Raw genomic sequence first — 11,446 nt, 5'->3', positions numbered from 1 at the left:
AGTTAGGGCACGGACGAGTGAACTGCCCGGCCTCATCTCTCGCTACGTCTAGCAGTTCTCAGTGTGGTAAATAAAACTGCCTTTTTACAGCACCGTTGATCCTATTGATCTGTCACTTTCTACCACAAGCAGTTTCTGCTCACACAAACTAGATCTCTCTCAAACTGCATCTCATAACATGCCTAGAATATTCACTTGTGCTTCAAAAAGTAGTTAGATTCCTCACTTGTACTGATCTGTGGATTCGTACAAATCTGGAACCAACTTCTTATTTATGAGTGAATGTCTTCGCACAATGAGGTCAATATCTTCTAAACTGATTTATCTCCAAAATCTTCTGAGAATGCATATGACCTCTTCCCCTTCCCTCGCACCTTAATGTTGTCACAGGTACATGTCCGTGGGAGAATCATTTGGTTCTCATAGTCTGCATTCATTTGCAGAATTCCTACAGCATCACATAAATTCTCCTGAAGCCAGTTCCTGTTGGTCCAACAAAAGAAAGCCTTTGAAGCCTTTGAACGTCTTGAAGCCTTCCAAGTTAAGGTTTATGGCTTCAGAAACAGCAGCAAGGAAGGGGGGCAGACAGCGACGTGGAGGAACATCCAAAGATCTGCCTGATGAACTGGCAGAAATGTATAAAACAGATCCTGAAGAGAATTATGGTCAGCGCAAGACCCGAATCCAATGGATTCGACGCTATTGGGCAGAACAATGGTTCAAATACCGCTTCACAACCCAAGAGTATGCTGAGAAAAGTGCCATCAAAAGACCGTGGGGAGACATCTTATACAAGAACCTTGTACCCAGGTCCAGAGATGAAGCTATTGCCCAAAGCTTCTATCCATGCATGGTTCGTGGGCCACAGCCTGATGATGCACATCCGTCGTCACTACTCTGGTGTCGTGATGACAATCTGTTCAAGCGCAACTTCCAGTTTGCCCAAAACTCAGCGAAGCAGAACAAGAAGAAATTTGGGTTAGACTTTAACCCTGGTCCCTCAGCATCAAGGGCAGATGGCACACGAGAAGCAGAACCCAATGTCATCGGTCCGTATGCAAACCTTGAAGGCCTCATCACCTACATCTTGGTTCAAGGGACTGCAGTGAATGAGCCTGCAGCTGACACTGAGTCTGATGAAGCGCCTGCAGTGCCTGCAGTGCCGAAGCCGAAGCAGTTGAAGAAGCCAAAAGCTTCAAAGCCAGCCTCTTCACCCAAAATCTCAAAGGCGAAGCCATTGGCGACTGCACCTCTTGAAGACAGTGTGCAGTCTGAAGACTTATCACGCGTCTCAAGGCACCAGAAGGCCAAGATGCCTCTGTCTCACACTGGCAAAGAGCTCACAGCTGCTGCCATCCTGCGCAGTGAAGCCATTGATCTGTCAAGTGATGAAGATCTTGGAGATGACGCTCTTAAGCAACTCATCAAGAGCAAAGAAGAAGCAGAAATCTTCAACAATCTGCCTCTCTTTGATGTCGCCATCATCCACAACTTCATTGACGAGTGGTTTGCCACACCAGACATCAGCTTTGAAGATCTACAGCTGCTCGTTGGCCTAAGCGTCGCCTTCCAAGGTGCTATTGCTTCAGAACTTGTCATTGCCCAGCGCATTGTTGAACTGAAGCAGAAAATTGATCATGAAAAGGCTCAGTTCAAGAAGAATATGGCCAAGCTCAGCGTGCAAGAAGTGAAGAGCTTCAAGATCATGTTGCATGAGCTAAAGGAAAACTTTCTGAAGAAGCGTGCAGAAGCTCAGGGTTCACGTGAGCAGATGAAGTCTCTGGCTGACAGATGTGTGCAAGCCTACAATGAGGCTGAGAAGCGCAAGGCACTTGGGCGTCCTGGCATCGACCCCAAGATGGCCGCAAAGAAAAAGAAGAAGACTGTTCCAGCTGAACCAGAGGCACCAAGGTAGGAAGCAATTCCGCTTGTCTTCCCAACTGCAACGACTGGGTCGAAACCAAAGAGCCGGTCAACAGCTTCAGAGCTCAAGAAGACAAGAACTGCTGAGGCTGAAGTCAGGAAGAGGAAAAGCTCTGAAGCCTCTCCTACTGCCCCCAGCAAGAAAAAGAGAAAGACCAAGAAATCTCGGGCTGCTCCCACAGAGCCCTTGATAGTTGAACCTATTTCTATGGTTCACCCTGACGCAGAACGTCAACTGACGGTTCATGAGCCTACTTCCACAGAGGCTCCTGAAGCTGAAGACATTCCAGCAGCTGATCCCATCGCTGCTGAAGACATTGGTCATCGTGACAATGTAGAAGATGATGCAGCCCTTCCTCCGTTAGAACACAACAAACTCATCAGCATTGGTCGTCCACTGACGCCAATTGCACAGGATGTTTCATGGGCGGATCGCCCTCAAGAGGAAGAAGACTTTGAGGCCCAGCCCACTCCAACCCCACAGGCGTCGTCTGCGTTCCGCAGGCTTCGCAAAGGTCCAAGGCCTCAAGTCTATGCTGAAGACATTCCGGTTGCATCAGCCGCAGAAGAAGCACCACAAGAGCCCACTCCTCTGCTCCACCAAAAAGCAGTTCTCCGGGAAAACGTGCTTGTGACCGACCCTCCAGCTAGTCAAGCAGAGGATGAAAATCTTGAGGCTGCCACAACCAACAATGAAGCTAATGTGGAGCCCTCCCCAGCAAAAGCTTCAGAAGACAGCGAAGCCACTGAACCCACAACTTCTGTTCCTGAGTCTGCTGCAGGTCCCCAATTCAACTATCATGTTGAGCACAGGCCTCAGGTCCAGAAGCCAATCCCCAGACTGCCAAGGTTTCCAGGTCCTGCATCAGCACCTGGCTCCTTCAACATCAATGGCTTCAGGGCAGATAATACTTTCTTCAATAGCTCCAAGAACCCCTATTCAAGGGAAAGGATTTCATCAGATAGGTTCTGGAGCTATCCTCAGCGCAGCTACTACTCTTGCATACTGTACAACCAAGGTCACATTTTCCCGCACAAGCGCCTTGATGTTGAAGCTATTGCTGGTCTGCCCTGTCTAGAGGAAGCGTTGGATTGCTTCAAACAAGTGGGTCTGCTATAGTTCATTACTGATGAAGAGCATTGGAACGAAGAGCTCCTGCTGCAATTCTATGCCACACTGCACATCAAAGGATACAACAGAGATCCGAAGACTTGGGTCCTGGAGTGGATGACCGGCAACGTTCATCACGAAGCCAATGCATTTGATATCATTGAGCTCACTGGCCTGCCCACTCCAGGCGAATTCTTCGAGCAAGGCTGTCGGCTACACACTGAAGCTATTGAAAGCATATTTCAGAGGCCTGAACCGAATATGAGTCAGATGCTCTCCATGATGAAGCCATTGCCCCACGATGCTCCTTATCCCACAGAGTTCTTTGTTGAAGACCTTGAGTACCTGCCCAGGACCATCTATCACATCATCCGGCGGACTCTCTGGCCCATTAAAGGACACTCTCCAAATGCCAAGATCGAGGGTGCAATGAAGACTCTGATATTCTGTATCCTTCATGGCAAATGCTTCAATGCACAGGATTTCTTCATACGCCAACTAGGTGCATCAGGCTCAGATCTGTTTGGTTTAAAGTTCTATGCTCCTTGGGTAATGAGGCTGATCAAACTTCACTCTGCCATCTCGTATCAGCCCTCAGCCCGCAACCATCGAATCTTCTTGCCTGATGTGGATACCTCTGCTAAAGCCATCTATCCTGAACCTGCCAAGCAACCTCTGAGTCTTCAGAATGCAGAACACCAGAGCTTCACTCAAAACGTTGAAGGTGTTGAAGCCATCTCCAGGGTGTATCCTTTGGCTGGCACTACACGTGCACCACTCCCTGCTTCAACTGAAGCCACTGACAGTGCCACTGCTTCAAGACCCAAGAAGCGCACTCGTGTTCTCAACGACCAAGAGCTTCTTGTGGCCCTTCATCAAAAGCAGGATAGGCATCATGACTGGTTGAAGAGACAGATGAAAAGCCTCTTGGTGGATGTAAATCGCATCCGAAATCTTACCACCAAGAACGCTTTCGTTGCCCATGAAACCTGTCGCCGCACATGGAAAGGGCTAACAATGATGCTTTCTGAAGCTGATCTTCAAAAGGATGGCTTCACTGAGAGATTCAAATTTGACTCCACACCTCCTCGAAGAGCTGTGCTGCTGGGGACTCCATCTCTTGAAGACTCTGAGTTTTCTTCCTCTGCTACCACAGTCACTGCCAGAATCATTGAGGAAGAAGACGATGCTACCTCACCGCCACCTGCTTCAGCACCTCCAAGCTCTTCTGCACCGCCAAACAACGCCAACAACCCTGCTACTTCATCTACTCCTCATAGGGACGAGTAGAGGCTCTATGTCTTCAAACCTTTTTGGTCATTACTGACAAAAGGGGGAGAAGCATATGAGATTGATAGTCTTCAAGCGGGTTCATATGGGCGGGTGCCTTATATTTTGCTTCGTGCTTACAACTCTCGTTTTTTGCTACATTTGGTTCTTATGAGTTGTAACACATAAACCAGATGGTCGTCTGCTACTTGTTTGCCACCCTGTTTTGCAAAGATAAATTCCGCACTTATCTCATTCTGCAGACGTCCATTTTCCATTATGCATGTCATTATCTTCATATACTTTCACATGCATAGTGGATTGTCATCATAAGCTGAAGTGGATCTCCAAGTACAACCTGCCATGTGCATTTGCATTCCAAAAGCAAATTAACTTATATGCACATCTTCAGGGGGAGCCCTTGCAACTTATGAAGACAATTCCTTATCCTTTACAATTTCACAGACTATATTCCCCGTTGAAAACTTCAACTAGTTTGTCATCAATCACCAAAAAGGGGGAGATTGTAAGTGCATCTAGTGCCACCCCTAGTTGGTTTTGGAGTATTGACGACAAACCTAGTTGAGGGACTAATGTGTTTGTGAGAATTGCAGGATAACACAGGTAGAAGTCCCTCATTGATTCGGTTTTACTATAAGAGATGGCCCCTAAAAATGTATGAAGACATTGAAGTCAAAGGTGGTATATGAAGATATTCACATTGAAGACTATGACAAAAGAAGACACGTTATGAAGCCTATGGAGCTCGAAGACTTAGATCTTTCGTAGTTCTTTTTTTTGTGTTGAGTCATAGGAACCACCGTACTGTTAAGTGGGGTCCAGGAGAACCAGTCAGAATGACTGAAGTGATGCCTAAACCAAAAAAAACCTATGTCTTCGAGTGAAGACAATGAGAGTGAATCTTGTCCAGAGCCGGACAAGTCAGCTTTGCTTGTAGCCCAAGTAAAGTTGCCATGAGAGTTTGAAATCTGACCGTTGAGACACGTGTCAGTTCCTTAGTGACCCAGGGTCATTTCGGACAAATCAGGTCGGGTTGCCAAGTGGCTATAAATAGCCCACCCCCTACAACCATAAATGGTTGGCTGCTCAGATTGAGAGTACGGCTTTTGTCGTGTGAGAGCAACCCACCTCAAAGCCTTTGAGAGAGAGAATTCCTTGCGAGGATAAAGCCCTAACCACCCAGAGCCAGAGAACATTGGGCATCACTTAAGTCTTCTTGTTTGTGTGATCTGAAGACTTATTACACTTGAGGACTGTGCATCCCCAGATGGTTAGGCGTCGCGTTCAGAGCATCCAAGAGACATTGTGGATTGCCGGTGAACGAAGTCTGTGAAGGTTTGGAAGTCTACCTTGAAGACTTACCAGAGTGATTGGGCGAGGACTATGTGACCTTAGCTCAAGGAGAATACGGTGAGGACTTGGTGTCCTGAGCTACGTGTTCAGGACTGGGTGTCCGGGACTATGTGTCCTAAGGTTTAAATACCTAGCCGCTCCAACCAGACGTACAGTTGTCACAGCAACTGGAACTGGTCCAACACATCATTGTCTTCAACGAGTCACTAGTTTCATCTTCACTTCCTTTTACTTACTGATCACTCATTGTGAAGTCATTGCGTGTTTGTTCTATCTTTTGTCTTCACAACGTGAGTGTATGATCTGTTTGGCTTCATAGTATCTTCCTACCTGATCCTTATTACACTACAGCTATTTGTCACTGTGCTTTCACTCTGTTGATACTTGACCATGGCTTTCCTAGTGTAGTTTAACTTCCGCTGCATAGTAATAGGTATATCTTCACTGTTTGTCTTCATAACTCCCACGTTTTGAAGACTTTCATAAAAATCGCCTATTCACCCCCCCCCCCTCTAGTCGATATAACGCACTTTCAGATGCATACTTAGTATAGATCTGTTGTAAGTCTTGCGAGTACTTCGGATGAGTACTCACGGTTGCTATGCTACCTTTTCCCCTACTTTCTTTTTTTGGATGTTGCAATCAGATGATGGAACCTAGGAGCCAGTTGATCCTGTCGACGACTACTACTACCCCGATGGAGCCTACTACTATGTGGAGACCACCGACGACCAGGAGTAGTTAGGAGGCTCCCAGGAAGGAGGCCTAATATGTCTCCAACGTATCTATAATTTTTTATTGTTCATGTTATTAAAGTATCAATCTTGGATGTTTTATATACATTTACTAGCAACTTTATATCCTTTTTGGGACTAACATATTGACATAGTGCCCAGTGTCGGTTGCTGTTTTTTGCTTGTTTTTTACTTTGCAGAATATCAATACCAAATGAAGTCCAATTTCCACGAAACTTTTTGGAGATTTTTTCTGGTGATAAGAGACCCTGGAAGCTTCTAGAGCAGATGAGAGAAGGCCCGTGGGACTCATTAGACACCAGGGCGCGCTAGGGGCCTCTAGCGCGCCCTGATGGGTAGTGGGGCCCACAGGAAGCTTCTTGACCTACCTCCGCCTCTATAAATACTCTAAAATCACAAAAACCCTAGGGGAGTCGACGAAATAACTTTTCCACTGCCGCAAGTTCCAGAACCGCTAGATCCAATCTAGAGGCCTTTTCCGACACTGCCGGAGGGGGCAACAATCATGGAGGGGTACTTCATCATCCTTACTACCCCTCCGATGATGCGTGAGTAGTTTACCACAAACCTACAGGTCCGTAGTTAGTAGCTAGATGGCTTCTTCTTTCTTTTTGATCTTCAATACAATGTTCTTCTCGACGTTCTTGGAGATCTATTTGATGTAGCTCTTTTTTGCGGTGTGTTTGTTGGGATACGATGAATTGTGAGTTTATGATCAGATCTATCCATGAATATTAATGGAGTCTTCTCTAAACTATTTTATGCATGATTGTTATAGCTTCGTATTTCTTCTCCTATTTATTGGTTTGGTTTGGCCAACTAGATTGATTTATCGTGCCATGGGAAGAGGTGATTTGTGATGGGTTCGATCTTGCGGTGCTTGTCGGTGTCAAAACCGGCGGATCTCGGGTAGGGGTCCGGAGCTATGATCTTGAATAAATGGGGAACAAGAGACGAAGGAGATGATGTTTACCCAGATTTGGGCCCTCTTAAAGAGGTAAAACCCTACGTCCTGCTTGATTATATTGAAGTGTATAGGATGATTACAGAGTCAATCTGCCACGAGGTCAGATGAATTAACCCTAGGTGAGTAGGATGATGGTTCTTCTCCTAGCCTTCACAGACTAAACCCTCTGATTTATATAGACACCAAGGGTACTAGGGTTATACATAGTCAGTTACAAGAAAGAGATAAACATGTCGATTCTCCTATCTTGACTTGGAGGACACACCAAGGCTTTAAAGGTTTCCAATCCTGACATGGAGCCGCCCTATAGCCCGGCCTTCTAGTAGTTGCAGAGCGGCCCACCTGCCGGCCCATAATAGATAGGCTGGCAGCCCGATGACCCCTTAGTCCGGGACTCCCTCAGTAGCCTCCGAACTATAGCACGCGTATAGGGCTGGCGCAATTTGCAGGCTTTGAACAAAATATGAAAAATAAAATAGTAATCGTGGGGGTCGAACTCCGGACCTCAGGCTGGATAATAGCGAGCCTAGCCACCAAGCTAGCGACCACAAACGACCAAAAAGCAGCACTAAATTTAAAGTCCAATTACAATGGAAGTTCCTTTTTTCAACATTTATTTTAAGAAAATGTGAACAAAATTTATTAAAAAATTCAAACAAATGTTTAAAAGTTGTAAGCTTTTTAGAAATTCTAACAATACCATGATATTTTTCAAAACATGAAGTGAACAAAATTTCAAAAAATTTAAACAAAAATTTCAAAAAGGTGAACATTTTTTAAATTGTGAAAACAAATTCGAATTCAGAGGTGGCCAAAACGGGCCGGGCTGGCCCGGCTTGGCCCGGCCTGCCATAAACGTACCTGGCACGGCACGGCCTGCCAGGGCACGATTAATAGCTGGGTCGTGCCGTGCCGGCCCACGTGGTGCAGGCAGCAGCCCAAGCACGACACGAGAGATAAGTGGGTCGCCCGTGTCAGTTTGGTTTTTTTTCCAGTGAAATACCTTCAAAAAACAGGGGAAAAGGCCAAAAATTATAAAAATTACGGTGAAGTGTTACAAAAAGATAAAAAAAAAATACACATTAGAGCACTACAAATGTACGCATGCACTACAAAATTATTGAACATATTAAAGTACTATAGGTATTTATATAGGACATATTTATTTATTTATTTCAAAAAAAATAAAAAGGCCGTGCCGTGCCGGCCCGCTTGCCCGCCTCCAGGCCCAGGCATGCCCATGACATGCCGCGTGTCGGGCCCGTTCTGTGTGCTACCGGGCCGACCCAGTTAGCATGGCCCGTTTGGCCAGCTATCCGGTGGAAACCAAAGTTACAACAAAAACTCCATATTAAATGTATTTAAAAGTTGATTTTTTCAAAAAAAATACAGAGCAATGGCACGTATTAGCAAATTTAGCCGACGCCCGTGAAGCAATTAGTCGTGAGGAGGCATTACCAGTACATATAGATGGAGATGGCACCACTGAAGGTGGCGGCGAGGTCCTTGTTGCTCCCTCTTGGAGGAGGCTGGAAATCGAGGTGGCGGCCCTGGGTGGAGATGGCACTGCTGGGCTTGATCTACTCGCAGCAACGGCGAGCAACACTGGCGTGGTGGTAAAGGGTAATGATATGAGCGAAGGCGGTTGGAGGTATAGTGGTGTTGCGACAATATGGTATTGGTGCACGCGGGGCAGCGACACCGGCGGTTGGATAACCCTACATCCAGGGTTGTTTGGTTGGAGGCCTATCAGGTAGCTCCTTGGCAGGCACATATCTCAGCCTCAGGCCTCCAAAATCGGACGTTTGAGATTCATGCCTGACTCAGGCTGGTTTTTGTGGAAGCGAACCAAACAGCCCCCCTCTCTCTCATCAACATAGACAAAGATGGTGTGGAAGTGTTTGCAAACTTTTGTTGTTTTTCCCCACAACAAGGGTGGGATTCGGGATCTCACATCATCGAGATCCACATAGGGAGTCGTCAAACCGGTAGAGTGGTTACCTCCAGGGACGACTTCAATTATAAAGATGTGCATGCTCCAGACAAAAACCCATGATCTCACCTCTCCGGCTTTATCGGGCAATGTCGACGTACGTGCATTGTACCTATGTTGAAGATGTTGCCTCAAAACTCGGCTTTGAAGATGAGGATCTCATTTGGAACCTTTGGTTGGATCAGTCAATATCGATGTAGCACTTTTGTTTCGTTGTTCCATCACATGTCATGTTCGTGCTGGGTTTCTGGGGATAACTGTCGTCAGATCTTTTGTGGATGGTCACATATTTCTTATTGTTTACTTTTGTAGCTCAAATTTATAACTGTATCCAAGGCAAAACATGGTGACATTTAAAAAAAAACATGACGAAGTTAAGCATGCATCATCACAGTAACTAAGACTTCATTCCCCACTACCGTATGTTGCATCTGACGGACGGGGAACCTCGACTCAACAACACCCTGTGCTGGCACATGAGTTTAGTGAGCTAGCGCCCAAGGATATGTTGAAGAACCGCTACACGTGATGCCACAGTGGCACACACAATTGCTGGCACAAAGCTCTCCGCCACCCCTTCCGTCTTATAGGTCAAAGATGAGAAGCCTTTAGGTAGGGTTTTTGGGTAGTAGAAAGTACGTATTTGCTTTCATTAGCCTCCTCTTTAGCCTCTCATGAGTCAAAATCCTCATCTTCAGATCCTTCACCCCATTCCTTTGATGTTTACCCTTTTCTTTGGGGGCACCTATGCATCAGTTACCCTTTTCTTCTTCCTCCAACCAACCATTTTTCAGGTAAGAAAGAACTCAGAGCATGTCTCTCCCTTGCCCTAGCATGCCCCCAACGGCAGGCGAGGTCCTGTCCAAACGCTGTGTCCAGCCATGTCGTCCCCTCCTTCGGCTCGGTAGCTATCTAATCCAAGCAGTAGCAAAAACGAAAAGGCCTCGTCCTCGCCTTCGCCGGCTAGCCACTTTGTTCCCACCTCCGGCTAGGTCCTGGCTCGGTCTCGCCGGAAACGCCATGACTGACTGCATCGCCCCATCGCCTAGCATGACAAACTGAGATCCCCTGTGCAAATTTCTGCACATCTATCTTTTACATATGCTTCCTGATATAGCATGGGCAAGGGGTTTATAACTTTATATACGCTTTGCTGTTAGAACATAAATAGTGACGGCATGGTTGTAAAAGAACATATTTCCATTGAAAGAAGTCCACATAGCCCCCTTAAATTTCACAAATCGGCCACTTACCCCCCTCAACTCTAAAACTGGGTATTTAGCCCCCTGATGTTTAGAAAACCAGACAAAACACCCCCACACATTGTTATAAGCGGTTTCACTAGGCAGTTTTGCAATGTGGCACGAGTTAACAGACCTACAGAAGGAAAAATCTAAGGTGTACATAGGGCCGAACTGTTCATGACGCGACTCGTACTGCCTGATGGTGCTGCTCCTGCTGCAGTGCTGCTTCTTCTGTCGTTGGCAGCATGGGCGAGCAGTGGTTGGAGTTGTTCATGGCGAGAACGCGAAGGCTTGTCCGAAACTGGCACTACTAGTGGCGATCCGATCATTTTGAGTGATACGTTCGTTGCTACTAGGAGTAGTACTGAATCGGACAAAGCAAAGATTGATGAGAACCTTGTGTACGCGTGTGTGTGTTGCCTTCCGGCCGGCTGCATGATCAATCAGCCGGCTCTATTGTGCATGCATATGTTAATTGATTGTGATTGATAAAGCTAGCCACATAGCAGAGTCGTAGCAAGGATTGAGCGAAACCGTCAGCATGCGTCGTTGACGTCGTCCCATGTCGCCGGAGAGTGCTTGGCTGCATGGAGCTAGAGCTGAGCCTGCAATGTGAAAACGGATATGGCACCAGCGGCCGCATACAGCATGTGCGTGTGGTGGCATGGAGGCGACCAACTGCAACTGGTCTCGTGTGGAGATATAAACCAACGTTGAGATGCGAGTGAGGGCGAGTAGCAGCATCTAGTGGCAAAGTAGATACTGATGGCAAGGAAGCACGGCCGAAACGATGGCATGAGTGTCGATCGT

Source organism: Triticum dicoccoides, chromosome 6A (assembly GCF_002162155.2).
Source record: "Triticum dicoccoides isolate Atlit2015 ecotype Zavitan chromosome 6A, WEW_v2.0, whole genome shotgun sequence".
Taxonomy (NCBI): Eukaryota; Viridiplantae; Streptophyta; class Magnoliopsida; order Poales; family Poaceae; genus Triticum; species Triticum dicoccoides.
This window is presented reverse-complemented; position numbering follows the sequence as displayed.